The 21,804-nt window shown below is 38.0% G+C and overlaps 1 long non-coding RNA gene across 2 annotated transcripts in view; it reads right to left on the reverse strand.

Annotated features, from left to right (window-relative positions):
• LOC146443259 (uncharacterized) overlaps nucleotides 1-18,792 on the reverse strand; it is an 82,022-nt gene extending 63,230 nt beyond the window's left edge. For both annotated transcript variants that reach the window (XR_014856003.1, XR_014856001.1), the window contains exons 1-2: nucleotides 18,690-18,792; nucleotides 16,539-16,626 (exon numbers count right to left, since the gene is read on the reverse strand). This is a non-coding gene — a long non-coding RNA (uncharacterized LOC146443259). The remainder of the gene's footprint in view (nucleotides 1-16,538; nucleotides 16,627-18,689) is intronic.
• Between the last annotated feature and the right edge of the window lie 3,012 nt (nucleotides 18,793-21,804).

Raw genomic sequence — 21,804 nt, forward strand, 5'->3', positions numbered from 1 at the left:
CACACTGCTTGTTTTCATTAGATAATAAAATCAAAGGAAGTCACAAAACCCACACAAGGCTAAATTTCTCCGATAATTCAGACATAGCAGTATATGCACGTGCAATTATTGCAGTTACATGAACAAATCAGATAACTGCATACACAGACAGAGTGAATTATGCACACTTGCAGATATAATTATGCTGTCTCTATATCTGTTAAGATAATTGCCTACATGTAGAAACTAAGCATGCAATTGCATTTGCATTTTAAACAGGCAGACATATGGCTAAATAGTCATAAAATCAAGCTCAAAATCTGTAACCTATCATTCATGAGCAACATTATTGACTTAATCAAAATATGAAGAATTAGAGTAATGGAAAGCACATGAAAGTTCCCTTTACTATATTTGTAAATCATTAGAGGTCTAAAGAAACATTCTTTAATAATCTTTACCTGTGTGAATTTCTTACTCCCATGGTTTTCTGTGAAAATTTTGCAAATCCTAAGAGGCAATTACGCACTGCTTCTGCACTGTCAAAAGATTAGGGAATCTTACCATTTTCCTTAATTGAAACAAGCATGAGTTTCTAGCCTTCACTTTCCTAGAAGATTCCTCAGCTAAGGGTTTTCATCCATTTACATATTCAGAGATCAGTTCAGTAAATCAGAGCATAGTAAAATAACCAGGTCATTAACAGATAAACAGGGAGAAGCACAAGAAACAAGTGATTGTAGAGGGGTAGCACTAATGAGAAAAAACTGGGACTAATATCTTAGTGTTTGAGGGTTCTCATGTGTAAGGAGCTAGACTTTAGACATTCCTCCTTAATACGTTGATGTGCATTAAAAAAAGGTTGGCAATAGGAATATTTTCTCCTCTTTCTGAAAATAATCTGGGCTATCCCAAATACCTGAGTACCATTCTGCCCAAAGCAGTTATTTCTTGTAGGCTGTCAGTAACTGAAAGCCTACCACAAGTCAGGTCTCTGCTGTGTCAATGAAAAACAAACACAAAACCTACCTAAAACACAACCAAACATATATTTGCCTCCAAATTTCAGGTTTTTTGTATTCCAAATACACTGGAACAACTACAGCAACAACAAACCCTCAGCTTTTTCTAGGCTTTAATATGGAGTTGAGCAGTTTAAACAGCTGCATTAATAAAGAGTTTGGAAACAGCATTCTCTCACGTTTTATCATCTTTTATTAAAATATCAGCACGCAACATTCTCAAGTGTCCCTGAACAGAGTGTTCTCAATATTCATGCATCACACGTCTATTATGAAAGTACTTTTACTACTTTCATGTATATACTGTTAGTACACTAGATCATTAAGGGCTTTTAAGCATTGTTCCAAATCCTTTCCTAGAGCTGCTGAATCTTCTCACATTGCAGTAAAAAGCATTCTTGCCAGAGTCTTCATCTTGACTGAATCCAGAAGTATTTCCAGTTTATACAAGGGCAGTATTTCTGCCAGTGTATTTGGCTTAATAGTGCAGAGCACAAGTGTCACTACACATCTACACAACTCACGGTAAGAATTTCCTCTTAGCTAAAGTTTGTTTATGCTTACTTTTTTTACAAGCTTATTTACCCAAAAAGTCCCATAATGCACAACACATTATTTTCATAAGATTTTGCATTCATTTATCAAATACTTTTCAGTTACACTATTGACTGGAAATCACTAAAAATTAATAACCTCTCTTATACCATGTACTATATTTTTTTAATATTTCAATTTTGAACAAAATCTGCTGAAATATAGACAGTGAGCTTGTATAAGAGAGAATAGTTAATTACTTTTTCTAAAAGGTTAAAAGGTTAATGAAAATCCGCACGAAAAATTCTCAGCTGTCGGATACTTTCATTTTTTCTGCAGAGAATGCATAAGTACAGTTCAGAGTGCACATGTTTGTCCAGTGTTAGGACTGAGCTTTACTGAAGGCTGTTTCCAAATATTATTTTGAAAGGGTACTGAAAACACATATGAAAAATAGCAGTATGTTCTTTTTTTAAAACAATATGTTTTCACTTTGAATGATTGATCATAAATCAAGCCTTGTAAGACATTTTAGGACTTTTTTCCTCCAATTCAGTTTTTGTGATCAATTCAAACTTTTTGGTTTTGTAATCCTCTAGCCAGAAGCTGATCTCTGTCTTTTTAAGTTCATGGCCTTTCAAGTAGTATGTTAGCACCCTTTGAAGGTAATGCCTGCATCTCTCATTCACAGTGAAACTTCTGCGATCAGAATGTTCTCTGTGAAAATTACTGTACAGAGTTGGGAAAGTATGGAGTGTAAGTAAGAAAAAAACTAGGCAGAACAGTGAATTTTTGTATGCTTTTCCTTTGAAGATACTAACATAAAACCCCTGAAAGATGAGACATATAACTCAGTTATACTGTATTGTTAATTAAGAGTTTGTTCTGCATGGCAACAACAGTTTCAGATTTTTCTTCTCCCACATCATTTCTCTTTTATGTCTGAGGAAGAGAGAGGGTGAGTGAATTCTTTGGCATCCCCAAGCTAAGACTTCTTGAAACATTAGAAAAACTTGCAACATTTTCAAAACCCTTAAATTGTTTTTAGTTGTGAATTTAGATATGTGTATCTTAAAAAGTGTGTATGAAAACAGTTTTAGTATGTTTATCGGGAAATATCTAATGTTTTGGTACATTTGTACAGTCTAGGTCGATACTTTCAGTAAACCATATATTACAAAAAGATAAGGTAATGGGAATCATAAAAACATCACTCAAAACTACATTAATGGTATAGGAATGAAAGTAAAAGGGTGAAGAAAAAAAAATGTCTTAAATGCCTTGCATTTACCAGTCTTTGTGTAGTAACATAGTTCTTATTTTTTATTTTGCCAAGAAAGATCAAGAGAGCACCAAAGGGTCATGCACGTGTACTGACAGGCAGAGCAACCCTTTTTCTTTGCTTTTCTTTTTTAAATATTTAATCAAACTGAGGACAAAGCCTGGGCATTTTTTACATTTAATAGAGGAAATAAATGATTAAACTTCTACAGAACAGGTCAATGTATGACTTGTCGAAAGTGTCAGATTGACAATATTGAGAACCAAAATCCTTGTTTAGCCACAGAATAAATGTTGTTCAGCAGCAAATATGGATACTAGTTCTGATTTTTCTGCCAGTTTTAAGCTGGGTAATATCTAAGATTTCTGCAGAAAAGAACTGCTGCATCCAAGGCAAAAACAAAAAGAGTTTATTACTTTCTCTCCTATTAAAATGCAAGCAACCTGATACACCAACAGTCCAGGTACTAAATAGGCAAAAATACATAAAATCACAGTTATTTTTTTTATTTCTATTTATTCTGACTTTTCAATGCACTAATTAAATAAAAAAAAACCCCACCAAAAACACTTTAATGTCCTCAGCCCATCCATAGAAAATCAGAGCCAACTTTTTCTAACAGGGTGTTTGAGGTTGGGAGGAAAAAGCGGGCTAATAAGAAGAAGGATGAAGGATATGTAGAACATAATAGACAGAATCTTAGACCTGAAGCACTTTTCTGAATGGGAAAAATTAATTGTATAAATTATAAGACTGACTTACACTTATTATATGTCCTCTGATACACTTTCTGTCTATTCTCAAATACGGGCGTTACACCCATAACTTCATGAAACTTTTTTGCATCAAATTAAAATTCTGATTTTCTTTTCCCCTATTCATTTCCAGGTAATATTCTGCCTTGACCCTGTCCTGCCTCTAGGGATGTCCGTGAACATGAAATTTAACACCATATGAAAAAAGTTGTGTACTTTTTTTTACAGACAGGTTACACCTGTTGATGGGTGATCATTGTATTCTCCCCTCTGTGAACTTCTAGACAGAAATATCAACACTTGGTGAAGATGAGGCTGGGCATAGGATTCTCAGAGGCCTTCTGACTCACATGGTCTAGCTGTTTGCTATTATACACAATAGTATCATAGAATTACTTTTATCAACTGAGTAGATTCTACTTCAATTAATTTGATTCTATTACTTCTATCAGAAGGACATTCCTCATTCCTCTGATATTTCCTCTAATTTCTGACTTAAATTGTGTAATGAACCTCTGTTTTGTGCCAACAATGTCCTTTAGATTAATTAGTTCTCCTCCCTCCCTGCTGTTTATTCCCCTCTGATGCATTTAGACAGCAATCACGTCCCATCTCAGCCTCCATTCTGTAAGTTTAAGCCAAGATCTTTTTATTTGCTATTGTAAAATGTGCCCTCTACTCCACTGATCAAGCCTGAACAGAAATTCATTTTAGTTCTTCAGTAAAGAGACTGCTTTCTGTATTTAAATATTTTATCCTGTTTCTATTACCTCAATTCTTTCCATTTTTTCATTCGAGATATCTCAGCACACCTCTGACTTGATGATGATTACTAACTTTTTGTCTTCAACACTATTTAAGAAGAATTAATGACTTCAGCACAAAAAGAAAATCAGTGAAAATATTAAGTAATGGTTCCAAGATTGATCTTTGAGAAATTTCAGTCATAACTTTCCTCAGGACTTTTCTTAAAGGTAACTTGGTGTCAACTTTTCAACCAGCTTCAGGCTTACTTTCCAATCTTAGTACTAATCCCTTTTGTTGGCTGCTTTACCTTTCTATAGGTAGATTAATCCTACAGTTTCCCTTGTCTAACAGTAAAGTTGCTCTTTTGTAAATGAGCAACACCTGGCTAGATTAGTACAATCTACCTACAAGAAACTCATTTAATATTTGCTTTCTTTTACACAGAACTTCACATCTTTCATTATTCTCCCACTCAAATTTTAATAGGCTTGCTTAAAAGGTTGGGTAAATTCTTTTGTATTTGTCCAAACTATTCCTTCCTCCTCAATTAATTATGCATACTATGTTTGTTATCTTCCAGTAAGATTCCCTTGAGTCATTATATTGTCTGCTCTTCCAACATTCTGGGATATCCAGAAGCAGAACTTCACTATAAAATATGGAGTTTAAGCAGCATGGGCTTATAGTCCATCTCTAGCAAAAACAGGTAACTGTATGAGTTTTTAGCTGATTTATGCATAGGCCTAAACCCAAAAAGCATCCTTAAACTTAATAAATTTCTACTCGGATATAGTATTGCATCATCTCATCCACAATGTAGACACACAATTTGAGAACTTACCCGCTATTTAATGCATGATGTATTTAGCTATTATGTAGCTTCTTTCCTATTATTTTTCAAGATGAATAAAACCACATGTTTCTTGAGAGCACCAGTAAAAAGCCACTAAGCCTCTGCTTCAGGTAATGTAGATAAACATACAGCTTTAGACTTCAGCTACCTTGGACCAAGTAAAAAGCAAAAAACAGTTATGAAAGCTTATTTGCTATGCAGTCTGTTAACCCTTACTTGTAAACAAACCTCACTTGTCCAATTGAGAGCAGAAACAGAATATATAAAGCTGAGGATCTGGATCTGAACAATGTGTACATGAAACACTCTTTTATCATAACAAGAAAAAGCTCATCTTCATGAGAAGAGGAAAAAAAAAAAAAAAAAGGGCCATTAACAATCCTCTTCACACTTCATTTAACAGCAAGCATCAACAGGCACTGGTTGCAATGGAGTTTACACTAACCTTTCTTGCCTTCTGTCAGCTCTCCTTTTCCCCACAGGGTGCAGGGAGGAAAGAGAAGAAATTTTTAAAAAGGTGGGAGGAGTAAATGCAATTGGCAGAATGCATAAATATGTGGAAAGAAGAATGCCAGCTAGTTATCTTACAGATCTGGGCAACTGCCACATTCTGGAACCTTAAACAGCAACTGAAATTACGTACTACTTACTGTATAACCTGGAGACTATCTAAAAAGTCTCAGCCACAGCAGAGTAGCTTCAGAATTTATTTCATAACTGAAAAGGCTGCCTGAGGGTGCCTTCAAATAAACTCCTTATGTGTGGGCTCAAAACAAACCTGGTGCTGCTGTATTTATAGATCCTTTCTGGAGCAGGTCTAAAGGAGGCTGCATGCTCTACCGCTTAGAGCCAAAGAGCTGGGAATTGGCTCTCCAAAGGATACCAGGTGCTACTCCCTGTAGTGCCATTAACTGACCTCTTTATGCCTCAAGCTGCTCAGCTGAAAAATTGAAGGCTTTTTAAAAATAAAATCAAGAACTCAGAGAAAACCAACAATAGCATGGTTTCAGGCAGGTCATGAAGTCAACTGATGGCAGTTCTATTCCTGGCTCTGAACTGTACTCAGCTGAACCTGGACGAGTTATTTAGGGCAAGCTCACACCGCAGAGCTCAGCAGAGAGCACTGAGTTGCCTCAGGGGAAACCAGGTTCAGAACCAGAAACTAGATAGTTGCAGCAGGATATTGTTCCACCTGAGCTAGCTCACTAATTATCTCTAATTTGGGCTAATTAACCCAAGCAGACAGACAAGGCTAAATCAGCTAAACATACTCGTGCACAAGCGAGTCTCTGGAAGGCTTTGCCCGGTGCTGGACAGCTGTACCAACCAGCCAGGATTTTTCTTAACCCAGCAATTATGCTGCGAGCTGCACCCTGAAGTCATAGCACCTAATAATTGTGCACAATTTTTTGTTGTTGCTTTTGGGGGTTTGTGGGGTTTTTTTGTTGCTTTGGATTTTGGTTTGGCTAGCTGAAATTTCTAATACAAGTTTTCTGCATATCTCTTTTAAAACAGTGGTAAAGAATCATGTACAAATTCAGTCTTAAATACCAAACATGGATTTATTTTCCCATAGAGGTAAAATTACCATAACTTTGAGCAAGAAAAGCAGTTTTAGTAATAAATTAAATGCAAATAACTTAAATAATTTCTGTAAATTATATAAAATTATAAAAATATATTTTCTATAAATAATAAAAGCTAAATAAAGACATATATTTCTAAAGGACATGAAAATCATGCAGGTTTTGGAGCCCCTGTCAATACTTGAAATTTGTAAGGTAGATGAAAATAAGCTTCTTTAAAAGGAATTTCAATTTTCTTTCAAACCTCCAGCAAGTCTGAGATGAACTAAAGCAAAAATATGAGGGATTTTCTCTTCAATGCCATGCTTTTCTTAATGGAACACCTGAGCTCAGTATTGCCACTTCAATCCTCCCCCATTCAACTACTCATATGCTCTACTCAGATGTACTGGCCATTGATTTGAATGGTGTGATTTAAAGGAGTGACAGTTGCCAAGCACAGCCTTTTATTCTCCTTCAGTGCTCATGTGCTAGTCCTAAGAGCAGTCAAGAGGCTGACGCCAAAGCTGACTCTATGAATCAGCGATTGGGCTGCTCCCTCACAGCACAATCTAAAGCACTCTCAGGCAATAAGGAATGAAGGCAGGGGGAGGTGAAGCTATTTGCTCTAATAGAGTTTGTCCTAATGTTTTTCATAGAAATTAGATTAGTCACAAGACCTTTTTTGACATTTTAAAATCATCTGATAAGGGGTCTTCCATTTTTGCTCGGATATAAAATCTCTCTTTCTCTGCTTCTCTTTCATTCACTTCAATTTACTTAAGGAAGAAAAAAAATCTAACTTTGTCCATTAGGATGTTTCAGCTGACTACTGTATATAGACAGTTGTTATTAAAAGCATCCAGTAATTTCAAATTGATTGCAAAAGTATGTACTCTGACATATATGGCGAGCAGACATTAGCTGGTCATTTTGAACCTATAAAATGTTCCTGTCTTTCTCATTTTCTTTGTCCGTACTTATAGATCCCAGTTTAGCATGGAGCTCTTATGTTAACAGCCAACCATTTAGCTGTGGAGCAAGCCATACGTTAGCAAGGATGGTATTAAATTCTCCTCAAAGCAAGACCACTGGAGATTCTATTTGTATAGGACTTAACAGGAAACCCAGATGTGGGCTTGAAGCAATGAGGCTGGGGTAAGAAGGATACAAACAGCAGCTCTTAAAAAAAATGTAAGCTTGGAGAGGAGTGATTAAAGGCTTGTTTGCACAGAGATTATTTTGCATTTTAAATTCACATGAAGCAAGATTAAAGGAAACTTCAATCAGTGTGATTTGGAGGCTAAGATATATGACAAAGGGAAAATTTTCTGTACACCCTATAGCCAGGGACTTCCACGAGAATTTCTACAAGTTTTCCAAAATGTAACACAGGTAACATAAATTCTCCATTCTTCATTTCACAGGCACCCTTAAATATTTCCAGTAGAAGCAGAAGCTGGAAAAAAAAAATAAAAAGAAAATATTGTCTTGCACAAGTTTGTCAAAATGTCATAGTGTGTCAGAAAAAATGAGGAAAGTAATATATCTCTTATTTTTTTATCACTTGTACTAATTAACACAAAAAATACTTGTGTAGGAACTTATCCATATGTTCATGTGATATGTAGTATTTAAGATAGCACTGCCCCAAACCAGAAATCAGGAATTCTAGCAGCCCTACCCTAAAGTAGCCAAATGGCATCGGGAGTCAACTATAGTTTTCAAGGCTAGAGCTGATATGTCTATAGGTGTAGAAACACTGGTTTATATAATGGTTAGCGGGAGACTCAACACTACATTTCACTGCAAGGTAAAAGCATGCTTTGATTAGCCATTGTAAAATCCACTGCAGTTGTGTCCTACCCCTATTTTTTTTTTCTGACTCTCACGCAAGATTAACAAGTAACCTCCACTGATCAAAGAATTCTATGATTCTATGATATTCCAGCAAGTTCTAAAGGACAGATGATATGGCAATTTGTTGAGTTTAAGGGAAGTTTAAGAATTTCCCAAGGCTCCTAATATGGTCTGACACATACACATACACCCAGAGTGGTTCCATCAGGAATTTTTTATCCAGTGCTTTGCTACAAGAAGAAAACTTTGTGACAGTGGGATTGACAGCATTAACAGCATTCACATGTACACACAGCTGTCACGGAAAGCCTGCTGTTTGAGTTTGCATCAAATGAGGGCTACACAGTTGCCTCTATAATACAAAAGACAAGTAAAGGAACTATTCAAAGCCAGTGCCAAACTATAACATCATTAGGAAAGTGCAATGAACTCATAGCTAAGTTACAATTTAGAAATGGCACACAGCTTTGGGTTTCAGATTGTTGCTATATTTTGGTAGAAATTATGCATAATAAATTTCAGAAATCATAATCCTTTGGTATTCATTTGAAACATTAATCCAACCCAGACAGGAATGCCTGGTGATTTTTGTTGTTTTGGTTTTTTGGTTTTTTAAAGTAACTTGGCCTATATTAAAATAACCCAGAGGTTTTCTGCTATAGTTGTGTTAGCATCCAAAATGGACTGCACTCTAACCAAAGCAACTTAGTTTCAGACATAGTTTGATTTTTGTTCATAGAAATGCTTGCTAAAGGTAAATATGAATTTGTACTTCCATATATTTGCATTAAAAGTATTGGACATTGCTTAAAAACAAACCATAAAAACTGTCAGCTTCCTGAAACTCCTTATGAAGAACATGTTAGCAATATTGACAGTGTGTTGGAAGTTACCCTTTGTGAGCTGGAAGAGCTCGCCAATAGTGCTGACGAGAATTTTCAAATTAAAAAAATCTCATTGGAATGTGATGATTTGTTGAACCCAAACACTTAATCCAATACATCTGCAGTTAACAAGATCTCACTGTATTCCTGTCTGAATTCCTGGAAGGGTACCAGGCTGGGGACTGAGGACCCAGTGCTGTTAGTGTTTCAAGTTCTGAAGGTAACCCAGCAAAGCAGAAATCCAGCCTTGTTGCTATCCAAGTGGCAATGTATATTTCTGTATAGTAACTCCCAAACCACAGAAGGCAGAAGTGACATAATATTCCCAGAAGTGACAGTACTTTGGGAATTTATGGTGGGTTTATAAAGTCAATACACAGCAGACACCCTCCTGGCCATGTGCAGGTACTGTTCACTTATTGCTGTTTCGCCAGACAAGAATCACCTGCCATTAGCGCAATTAGTGACATTACCGTTGTTTAAACAATTAAGTCCCTCCTCGACACAGGGCTTGTTAGCTCAGGCACTGTATTAAAGAACTAACTGTGTCTGATTACCCTGAGAATCTTAACACTTTTTAAAATGCCTTGTTCTGTTTTTCTGTCTGCTGTTTGTGAGATATCTACAGGCTTCCTGATTGTATTCCAGACTCACATATGACATTAGTAGTCTGAGCTTTACTACTCTAAGCAAAGAATAGAATCAACATATGGCAAATATGGTAACTCACAACTAAACAGCAGATTTCTGTCTGCAACCAGGTATCAAACATTCAAAAGAACTTTTAGACAATAAGCTTATTATCCAAACATTAAAATTAAATTTCAAAAACAATTCAAGAGCAATAATCTATGCTCAGGAATCTGGGACATGTAAGAAAGCTGCTATTCACTGCAGACTTTTCTTTTACATCCCATATACGGCTTTGTAGATCCTCATCAGAAAACCATAGTGTCAGGGTTTGACCCTGGATAAATGGCAGGCACCTCTGCTCTCTCCTGCCGCAGATGTGCAGGAGAGGGGAGAAAAACTGTTAAACACACACACACACTGGACTCATGAGATAGGACACTGGTAACCGGTTGCACCAAAGGCAAATACAGGCTAAAAACTTAAAGCTGCAAAGTGATTTATTTATCTAACAGAGTCGGAGGATAAATGAAAAGTAAAACTAAGCTCTTCTGACACCATTCCTTCACTCACCCCCCTCTCTCCTTCCAACCAACAGCTCAGGTAGGGGGCAGAGTAGGGGTTTTTCTTAGTCCGTAAATCCATTCATCACCACAATTCTTCTACTACAAACACTGTTTCTCTGCTCACCCCTCTCCCTCTTAAGACACTGTTTTCTCGGCTCACCCCCCTCCCTCCTTCAAACCAACAGCATGGTCAGGGGGCAGGGTAAGGGGTTTTTTCTCTGGTCAGTCCATCAGGGAAAGTGGTCCTCTACTTAGCCACTAGGTCCCTCCCATGAGAGACAGTCCTCTGGGAACTTCTTTGGTTTGGGTCCAATCTCATGAGCAACATCCCACCCGAATTTCAGCTGCAACGTGGGGTTTTTGTCCATGGAGTGCAGATTTCCAAACCGAGGCCAGGCTGCTTCCATCCCAGGAGCAAGGCCTTTCTCTCCCTTGCAAGGCTTTTGCAGCTTTAACTCTTTACATGAGACTCCCACTGGATCACAGCTTCTTCCACGCTCCTCTGGCATGGGTTGTGGCTGGATCTCTGCACCCCGGGGGACTCCATGGGCTGCAGGGGGACCTCCTGCTCCCCCATGGTCTTCACCATGGCCAGCAGAGGGTTTTCAGCTCCAGTGCCTGGAGCACCTTCTCCTCCACCTTCTTCACTGACCTTGGTGTCTCCATGCTGTTCTCCCTTCACATATCTTTACAGCCTTCTCCTCCTCTAGCTACAAAGAAGTGCATGACTACTTTGTTTTGACTTCTTCTTAAATATGTCTTCACAGAGGCATAAATAACATCTCTGATTGGCCCAGACTTGGCCAGCAGCATGTCTATCACCTTCAGAGCCATCAGAGATTGGCTCTGCTGGACTTGATGTAAAAACTTCCAGAACTTTCACTCAGGACACACAGGAGCCATCTTTGTGCCACTCCCCACCCCTCAGACACTTCTTCAGGCCTACCACAACAGCTTTTGAAGGGTTTAAATTTCTCTTAGATGTTAAAGACACCTTGCTGATGTTCTGGGCTAAGCAAAACTACCACACATAGATAAAAGAATTAAAAATTAACTTTGCACGCTTTGTCAGTTACTGCTTGATCCAGAAATGACTTATGTTGAAGGAGGAATTGTGCTCACTTTAATGGGCTTTACATCACCACTACAATGATGAAGTCAGTACAGAAGATCTGCAATGAGACGTTGTTATGCAATTTTTAGAATTCTAAGTTTGAAATGTGAAATAAAAAGCCATTCAAGCTGAAGGAGAAATATTCATCAAAGTCTCTAAAATGAAATTCCAAACTTGAGCATATAAAATAGTAAGTGATTATCCTACCCTTTTGATATAAGAAGAATGCTCCCATTTAATCTCTGAATTATGAATGCAAGAGAATCTGATCCATAAAGCCATTTTGTTGTGTTCTTTATTAAATCTAGAAGTTTAACAAGCTTATCACAAGATGTTCCCTTGTTATCTGTTCCTGTCCTTCTTTTTCTCTTATGTATTTTTCTGAAGAAAATATTAGAAGAATAAAGTACACATAACATGGCTAAAAACAGTTAAAGACCCATTAGTTAATCTTTTATCAAGTGTCCAAAGGACAGCAAGTAAGGAATGAAGTACAGGTGTTGTGTGATCATGAAAGAGACTTCATATGATTGTCTGCTGTGATAAAATAACTAGCTCTGTAGCTGATGAGAAACTGGTAGATGTCACTCCCTCAACATCAAAAGGACTCTAGATATGGTCCCCAACAGTAATGCACCAGGCTGTCCTTGGGGCTGGGCACCATCTCCAGGCTTGCCCTGCTGACGCCACTCCCATAGTGCGGGATGGACACCAGCTAGAGAGGCTCTGCCCTGAAAGCCTGGCCATTGGGCTCAAATTCCAACCTCTCATTCCTCAGGGAGCAGCCAGCCCTCATTGTGCCCTGACACAGACAGCTGAGAGTGAATCACTGTGTGTGTCCTGGCAGCAAGGAAACACAGCAGCCTCCTGGACTGTATCAGCAGGAGCACACCCATCAGGGAAGAGGTTGTACCTGTTACTCCATGTCCTTTAACAGCTCTGGAAAGTGTGTATAGTCTGGAGCCCCAGAGTTCACAGCCAGAGAACTGGAGTGAATTTAGTGGTGGGAGACCAGGATGGCATTGAGCTGGAGCACTTTGTGCACTTCCCCCATGAGGAGGGGCCAAGGGCTGCGATTTACAGCCTGGAGCAGTGATGGTTTCAGGAATAGAAGCTTTTCACTCTTCAGAGATTTTCAAGACCCAACTGAGGAGTCTGACCTGAGCAGCAGGTTGATCATGCTTTGAGCAGCAGGTTGGACTGACACCTCCTAAAATCTCTTCCAACATGCATGGTCACGTTGTCCCAAGAGAAAATGGTTCCAGGAAGCAATGCTCATTTCCCTGTGATCTAGCAAGGACAGTGGGACATAATGCCCAGGAAGGTATTTGGTAATAGGTATTGAATGGAAGAAACACCATGAATTTTAGCTTCTGTGCCTTTGAGAGTATCCAATTGACACCATGGGTGTTAGGCAGCTCCACTGGTGTTAGGCCCTCACTGGTGACTACTGACATTTCATGGAATGTCTAGAGCAAATGACATGGAGGACCAGTGCTTGAAACATGGAAGGTTAGAATATCCTTCAGATCAAAGCTCTGCAGAGTCAGAATTTTCAATATGGCCTTTCTCACTGTCAGTGTACAGCATCTCAATACATCTGGTCTGGAAATCTGTGTGCATATACCTTCTACACGTGCACCATAAACCCAGGATTTTTAGTACATGGTGAACCTCATGGGCCTGCACAGAACAAACCACATTGCACATCTGTAGATGGTTTGATGCACATGTAGCTGGTTTACAGCACATTGAAGAATTCCAGATGTGTGGTTCTTGGTTGGCGGAATATGACCTACTAAGGCCTGGAAAAATACATTAAGTCCTCAAAATCCTTGCATAGAAAATCTCTGCCCAAAATAACAAGAACATGTCCAGGAAAAGCTTAAATATACTGTAACACTTTCAGAAAATTTTAGCCACTGCCTTACTCTATCTCCCAGTGTCCAGCAGTGGCATGTGCTGTATGACTCCTGAGCGATAACAGATAGGAAAGGTCTTCTATTTCTCCTCACATCTACAGGATCTGCCTGCTTATAGTAATTTACACTTTCCCCACTTTAAGAGATTAGAGATTTTGCACAAAATTGGACAATATTGGAGACTTAAGACTGAAAATCTTTTCAATCGTACCAGCGAGTAGGTACTTACAGATGCTCACATAGTAGTAAAAAGAAATAGTTTGTACGTGTGTCTGACAGTCTTACTGCATTCAGATCTCACTGCCCACAGCCATTTAACATGGACAGCAATGGTTCTCTAGCCTTAGCTGATCTAAAGACAAGAAATATTAATAAAATTCTATAAAGCTGAGAACACCTGAAGAATCCTGGGGGTTTTTTGTGCATGTCATTCAGTGCCTTGAGATTTGCAGTCTCTACCACCTGGTGACATGGTCATAGTTTCCTGCTGTTACCTACAATTCTCTCTTTTAATATCACATATTTTCCTTCCACTGGTTACTGCACAGTCACAGCAAACTCAGCTTCAAAAACTCAGTGGCAGCTGCCACTACATTTAAGGAGAATAGAACCAACTAGTCCTTTGAATGGCTTATTCAGAGTTCCTGTTAGAATGAAAAACTACAAGACTACTTCTACAGCTGTGTTTCTGCATACTGAGACAAAAACAGGATGTAAGTTTTTCATATATAACTTTTGTCCTAGCTAAAGCCACCCTGGTATTGCAAGGAAAGGAAATAGGAACATGAAGTAAAGGTAATAAAATAGAAAAAAACTTTTTTTCCTGAAAAGGCAAACAAACAAGTAATGCCAGAAGGTGCCATCAAGGACTTCCACAGGATGTGTCCTTCCTTAAAGGAACTCTACTAGAAATAAAAAACAGCCCAGTTATCCTAATTTTAGAGGGTTCTTCCTTTCAGTGTAACCAGACAGGGAAAGACAGGAACTAAAGTTGCTGCAATAATCTGTTCCTTCTGAATTTTTCAGATCTACATCAAAAGATAATCACAGCAAGAATTTTGGATTTAAAACACAGCAATTGTCAAAGGGGAAAGGGCATTTTTCTTCCTCCAGTACAGGTCATGTTCTTACAAAACAAAACCATGGCTAAAAGCAATTAAAACATTTTATTAACTCACAAGACAAGATTCCATTGCTGTGAAATATATATGTAAATTTAATTTGCTGCAGGCTGCATGTTCTTGTGCATGTATAGCACTTGCTTGCAGGTTGGTATTGGGTTTTAATACAAGCATCTTAATAAGTAATCTGTGTAGCTGGTTCTGCTATTCAATTTATGTGTCAAAAATGACATGCATTCTGCAGTACAGTCTTCTTTAAAGAATTATATTCAATGCAATATTTGTTCCCCTGCACATCCCAGATCATTCTAGGAACTGAACAAAATCAGCTAACTAAATATAAACAAGACATCTGTGTTCTGTGTGCCTATAGTACCGTCGCCTCAAAGATGACAGTAAGCAAAAAATACTGAAAGTGTTCATTCCTATTCCAAGCTTGTTGCATTTTTTCCTTTTTTTTTTCCACAATGACTGTTACAGGGGAGACTTATATTTAGCAGTGACTTTCTAACATCTGTTTGCTAAAGCAAATAATGCAGGCAAAGTTGTGGCTAGAGATAGCACATAGAAACAGCAAGGCCATAGAAAAGGGGGGAAATGCACGCTTATGCTGAAGGATCCTTTTGTTTAGCTCTTTTGAGAGAGATCTCGGTGACCTCAGAAAACCTCCAGCTGCAGCCCGTGGAACTGGGTTAGGAGGCTCTTGAGAGGACCTTGAGAGCCCTCTGCAGGCCATCCTCGCCTGGGAACGCTGAGCCTGATCCTGCAGCCCTGCTCTGCGCCTCCTCAGCCGCCTTGATGTGGGGATGAAAGATATGTTTTATTTGCCATTTATCACAGTAGGGGTTATGGTGTGCAACAGTGAGCCATCCCTTTAATGATGCCTTCAGCTGGCCGCATTGTTCTGCTTAAATAACTACTTGCCAAAAAAGGAAAAGAATTTGTCCTCTCCCTGAATTTGTTATTTCATTAGGGTTCCTCAAGAGAACTCCAATAAAGGATTTGAATGTATTAATCACCCTCCACAACCTTCTCAAGTAATTAGTCTTTAAAAATGTTTGCTACCTCCTTAGTAGTACATAATTTGACGGTGCTCGGTGAATCAGCTGAGGTTCAGACTCACTAACCTCCAGAAGTTTGGCCTGTCTAAGCTCATCAGTCTGGGCCCCCAGTTGAACTGAAAACTGCACTTTTTTCACTCTTTGTGGCAGGTTTATAGTGCAGCACTGCTGGACGCCTGCCATGAAGGAAAACTCAAAACACATAAATTCTTCATAAGGCAACGCTGGAAGGTGGCACTGGGAAATAATGCTCTCATGCTGTCAGAGGCACTGCAGGGGGGAGCGGGGCAGCCCTCGTTCTAAGACAGATGGAGCAACCATTGCTCCTGTTTAACTCCCTAAATGGGTAATCCTAGTTTATGGGGCCCCAGTGGAAATCTTGTTGCCATTTCTCAGAGGATTTTTTTTTTTTTTTTTTTTTTTTTGGTACAGACTGTGGGCTCCCAGTAGGGCGTTGCAAGGGCCACGCTGACAATTTCAGATGCAGACCCCCTGAAATAAGCATAAAGTGCAATTTTCATTGAAGGGGCACACATTTTAATGACAAATTTCATTATGAACATAGCAAAAATATTTCCAGGTTATTTCATATGTAAACTGGACAGTGAGGCAACTTAATGTTAGATAATATGAAGTCACAAACCTGTCAAACATATTTGGCACCACCAGGTAACACAGTTCACATGCCTTATTACTTCTTCTTGGCATTCCCAGTTCCATTGGCCTTGTTTCTGGTAAATAAAGAAAGCTTGTGAGTATCTCTGAAATGCCAAATAAAAATCCCTGGAATATCCCCAAAGCGGTCTGTGATTCTGTAATTACATATTCACAAACCACTATGGGGACATTCCAGGGATTTGTATTTGGCATTTCAGAGAGAGATTTGTAAGATACCCAAACTAGAGCTGTTTGAAGGACAAGGATCTCATTTCACTTTATTTTTTAAGGTTTAGACTTCTGATATTTTATTCTCATACTGGCCTGAAAATGAAGTCCTTCACATTATTTTGCAAAAGAGATTTGAACTATAATGCCAATTTTCAAAATAGATCCTTTTGATCTTTAGGTTTAGTCCATAGTTCTCTTCTGGTACAAGATAGGTAGACTCAGACATGCCCTCTGACTCTATATTGTTCAAGGTTCAAGGGCACTGAGCATAAAAACTAAAAAATGCCAGGGCAAGAGAACTGAAGATGTCAGTTTAAATCTATGTTCTTCCTGCATCCATATGCAATAATTCACCTGAGATCACACTCAATCAGTCAGAGGAAATTGTGATGAGGACACTAACATCCTGGACTGGGATTCTTTAAAATACCAAACTTCAGTCCAATAAATGCAAACTATGGCTATCATTTTTGCCAGTGTGAAATACGCGACTGAAAACATGACAATAGGAATTTAAGTAGAGAGACATTAATGCATCTTAATCCAATGCAAACTACCTGTGTGGGGTTTTGTAGGTAAGAGGTTGTGTTTATCTATATAAGCTCACCCCCTGTCTGTCAGAAAAGTGGAAATACAGAATACTTGCAAATGAGAGCCCATCTCTTCAGTCAGGAGGATTTGTCCAGTTTCCAGAAAGGGCCTCATTTTTAACTCATTTGTTGTTTTAGACTCCTCATGCAAAATAGGCAGCACTTGCATTAGGAAGTTATCCAGTTTAATTAAATTGAGAAAGAGTTCCCTGAAGTCAGTAAATGACAATGTATTACAGTTCACTATTTCTGGCCATATGTTATGCATGGCATTAAAAAAACGATTAAAAGATGGACATGCCTGAAACTTCAGCAGGAGCCATATTGCATTCATTTTGGGGCCAGAGGCAAGGGCTGGCAAAAGGCAGATTTTACACAAAATAGTTCTGTCTTACAGACATAAAAGTAAAAGAACACTTTTATTAGTGGACATTTATAAATAATTTATAAAAGGGGAACAGATCAATGTGCTGCCATGGATTGATGCAATATGTCTTATAGGCAAATTAGAGCTCAAAAGTCAGTTCCACTGCATCTGTTTGACAAGAAACAGACTGGCCATCTCTGCAACGTTTGCTTGTCTCTTTATTAAAAACTCTGTTAATGATTTTTACACACATTCATGTGTTTGTGTTTATTTGTATATATGGTAGTCATCACAGTGAGTGATGGTGTGTATGTGAAGCCAGTTGTTAAAAAAATATCTGGAAACAGCATTCTCCAGCTGGTTCCATCAGGTTTTAGTGGTGAGCAGGAGTCTCTGAGACAATGGAGTTTCTTATTTGCTTGTGCCTAAGACCCTGTTAGGGCTGGTGGGACAAAGGATGAGTCCTGCAGGTCCTGCTGGCAAATGCATGACAACTCTTACTTATTTTAAAGAAATAATCGAGTGTCCAACTGCAACATTTTGGGGGTTTCTTTCTCCTAGGTCAGAAATCTTTAACATAAAGAAAGTTAGTGTTGTATGGACAAAACAAAAGACATCTATTTTAATAATCCTCTCTGCTGGGCAAGGCACATAAAATAACAACACACCAAACCAGGGGTTTGTGGCTTTTTTTCAATACCCGGAAAAAGTAATTCTTTTTAAAAAGATTCCCTAATCTCCAATTCTCTAACAGATTATAATTCCAAGATTCAAAATCAAAATATGGACCTGCAACACCTATTAGGGTCCCTTTAAGAATATTCTTCATAATGATGGAAAAGGATTTAAAGTAGTCTCCTTACAGCTGGTTGTAAAATCTCAGTGACTGACGAAGACATAAGAATTAGCAGGTAACAGGACACTAAACCTTTACAACATTTCTATTTACCTCAGTTTCTAATAGTTTTTCAGAAGAGAGAGAAAAGGAAAGGAATAATGTGAAGTCTAGTATTTCTTCTTCCATTTACGCAACTTGTTATTCTTTCCGTGCTTCAAGTTGTGAGAATAGAAGCTGTTTGTTAATGTTCTTGTTCTCCCGGCTCATGTGAAAGGGCAGACAGATAACATCAAGTAGCTGTGCAGGGATACTGCATGTACTTTTTCACTCTACTGCTTAATGATATAGAGTTTAATTAAAAATTTATGGTGTCATATTTTCCATGATATTATTGCTTGTAAAAAGGGTCTGCATTACACAATCGTATTGACTATGTCATCTCCCAGGCAAAACACACAAGCCTCTATCTGCTTACATCTGTTTTAAGCCTCAAAAACATAAGTTTGCACATCTCACTTTGGAGCACTGAAATTGTTCTCTCCTATGTGTAGGAGAGTGGAAAAAGGACCTGGAGAAACCAGCGAATGCAGTGTCCTTCCATCAAGGACCTTGAAGTTTCCAAAATGTCTTTGTACAGCCAATGTGTAGAGAAAGTGTAAAAATCATCCTAAAACATGAACTGGTTAAAACAATAGCTATAGCACAGCTAATAACTGGCACGATTACAAGCATTTGTGTTCTCAGGTTATCAGGAAACCTTTCCCTATTTCTGCAAGCATTATAATTATTCTCAAGCATGCGATTTATCACCCTGATAATCTGTGACCGTCCCATAGGACACACTTTTCCCCTACATGCTGAAAATGAATCTTGTTGCGACTGCGTACCTAAGAATTGCAGTATTTTTTGGTTCCATCACAGTATGTCTGGAATAACAAATGAGAAATGGCTAATGAGTGAACTTTCAAACAGATAATCATTCATACTAAATTACATTCAGCTGTAGGCTTTCATAAGCATATTAAAATACACTATATGGGGACAGAGTACCTATAGTACATAATATTTCAGAAATGAAACCAATTTAACCCTTTTTCAGAAATATGTTTGAGTCATATTTTTAATATGCCAGCTTTACACTTTTAAATACAGGAACTATGAAAAGCTACAAAGGCAATTTTAAAGGTTTATTGTACCTATAAATGCACACTCAAGCTAGGTTGCAGCTGTAAACCCTCATGATGTAATCTCTACCTGTACAATGTTCTTTCATATGCTACTGTTATATTTCTATGCACCCAAAAATGTAAGTTTCATATTAACCCTACCCAGGGAATCTACATAAATTATTGCACTTCCTTTCTTCTATTGTCATTTTGAAATGTTTGCTTGAAAGATAGATGACTTTCAATGCATAGCTTTTATCACTACTTCTACTGTGTGTTAGCCAGAAACAAAGACATTTTACTTCCTACATAAGAAAATTTTTTGTTAATCCCTCTTTGGCTACATTAATAAATGATGTATTGCTCTTTGATATTTTTAAAATATTGAAATACAATATTGTATTTACCTGAAAAATAATTAATACCCTTTATTAAAATAAAAATATTTGTTTATACATTTTAACATTTATTTAAATAAACTTCCATGAAAAAAAAATTGTCAGAAAATCTCTGGTTGTGTTGAAATTACATTTTTCATTAGTCCAATACAGCAATATAGTTCTACATCTTCCATCTGGAAGGAATCTTTGAAATATTTGGTCAGACAGTGTTTTGGGTAAACGTATTTATAGAAAACTTACCATAATTCAAGATCTGTGTGTCTCTGATCAATAGGTCAGGAACACAGAACTTCTAACTGACATAGTTAATGTCTCATTGTGAAGGGACATGATACCATCTCTCTGAAATAAGACCTCTCAGGACAGCTAAAGACGTAATCAGAGGTTAGTAAATCCTCTTCAGCAAAACAGCTATTCCTTAGCCTTTATTAAATTTGGGCTGCTAAAATGAAGTGCACCATAGAGGCCAGAAGCACTAAGGGAACTCCAGCTCTCTCCAACTCCTCCAGCTCCCAGCAGTGTCATCCAAAGTGATGTACAGTTCTAAAAATATTCATGGGGGCTTCAGTGTGGTTATGAAACCTACCTCATTCACATAATGGGCACATCCAGATTCTGCTGGGCCTGAAATTTGTTACGCTTAAAAAAAATTTGAAAGATCTGAAATTAGCAATGTGTGACAAAGGTGTCATTTTGAAAAGTAGTCCCTCAAGACACTTGATAAATCATGGAGAAAAAGTAGATTGAGGTGAAAATAATAATTCTCTTGATCTTGTCATTGGTATGAATTTCTACTCTAAAAAATAACGTTTCCCCTTAAATTCCATAAACACAGGGAATATTTCTATGAAATGAAGAAGGAAGGAGAGAACACAAATGGTTTTAAAGTACATTTCATCCTTAGACTATTTCATCATTTTCCCCTCTATTCATTGTCTCTCTTAACAAAACGTAGTTCTTTCTGGTCCTTCTGGCCTTCAGTAACAATAAAATTCCTCTCAAAGTGCTGACCAGACCTGTGGCACAGTGTCTCCATATCAGCTCACTCCTGTGGAAACCTGCATAAATGCAGGACTTTTGCTAAACCAGAGTCTCAAACTTAAAAAACGTAAAGACAATTAATACCAATACATTTAGTGATACATTAAGAACAGAATTTCTCATGTACTATTTTTCCTTGCCCTGCCCGTGTGTAAACTGAGGATGTGGCAAGCACAGTAAGTGTGGATAAGTAAAGTGGTTTCCTTAGAGACATTAAAAGCAGAAAAGCAGCATATCCTCCCAACTGATGTGACTTTTTAATGGTACTGATAACACAGAGAACAGACGTAAGTAGTCTCACTGTTTGTATGCACACAGCAAAGCTCCCTAAACAGCTGAATTACTTTCCATATAAGATCATAAAATCTAGATAGAATCTCTCTGGGCTGCCATTAGGGAAGAGGGCACAACTATGACGTTCCAATATTAGTATTATAAGCTAAATATAGCAGCCAGCTTTTCTGGGGCCCACTTGTGCTTGTTTCTTCTGTGAAGAGTAATTTGTCTCTCTTCTTCATGTTACCAGTGAGTTCATGCATTCATTAGAAAGATGTGACGGCTGCAGCAAGTATGCTTCTAGCAAATCCAGGCCAGAGCTCAGGGCAATAAGCCATTCCT

This window comes from Lichenostomus cassidix, chromosome 1Aa, assembly GCF_008360975.1.
Source record: "Lichenostomus cassidix isolate B80296 chromosome 1Aa, HeHo_3.0, whole genome shotgun sequence".
In the NCBI taxonomy this organism is placed as follows: Eukaryota; Metazoa; Chordata; class Aves; order Passeriformes; family Meliphagidae; genus Lichenostomus; species Lichenostomus cassidix.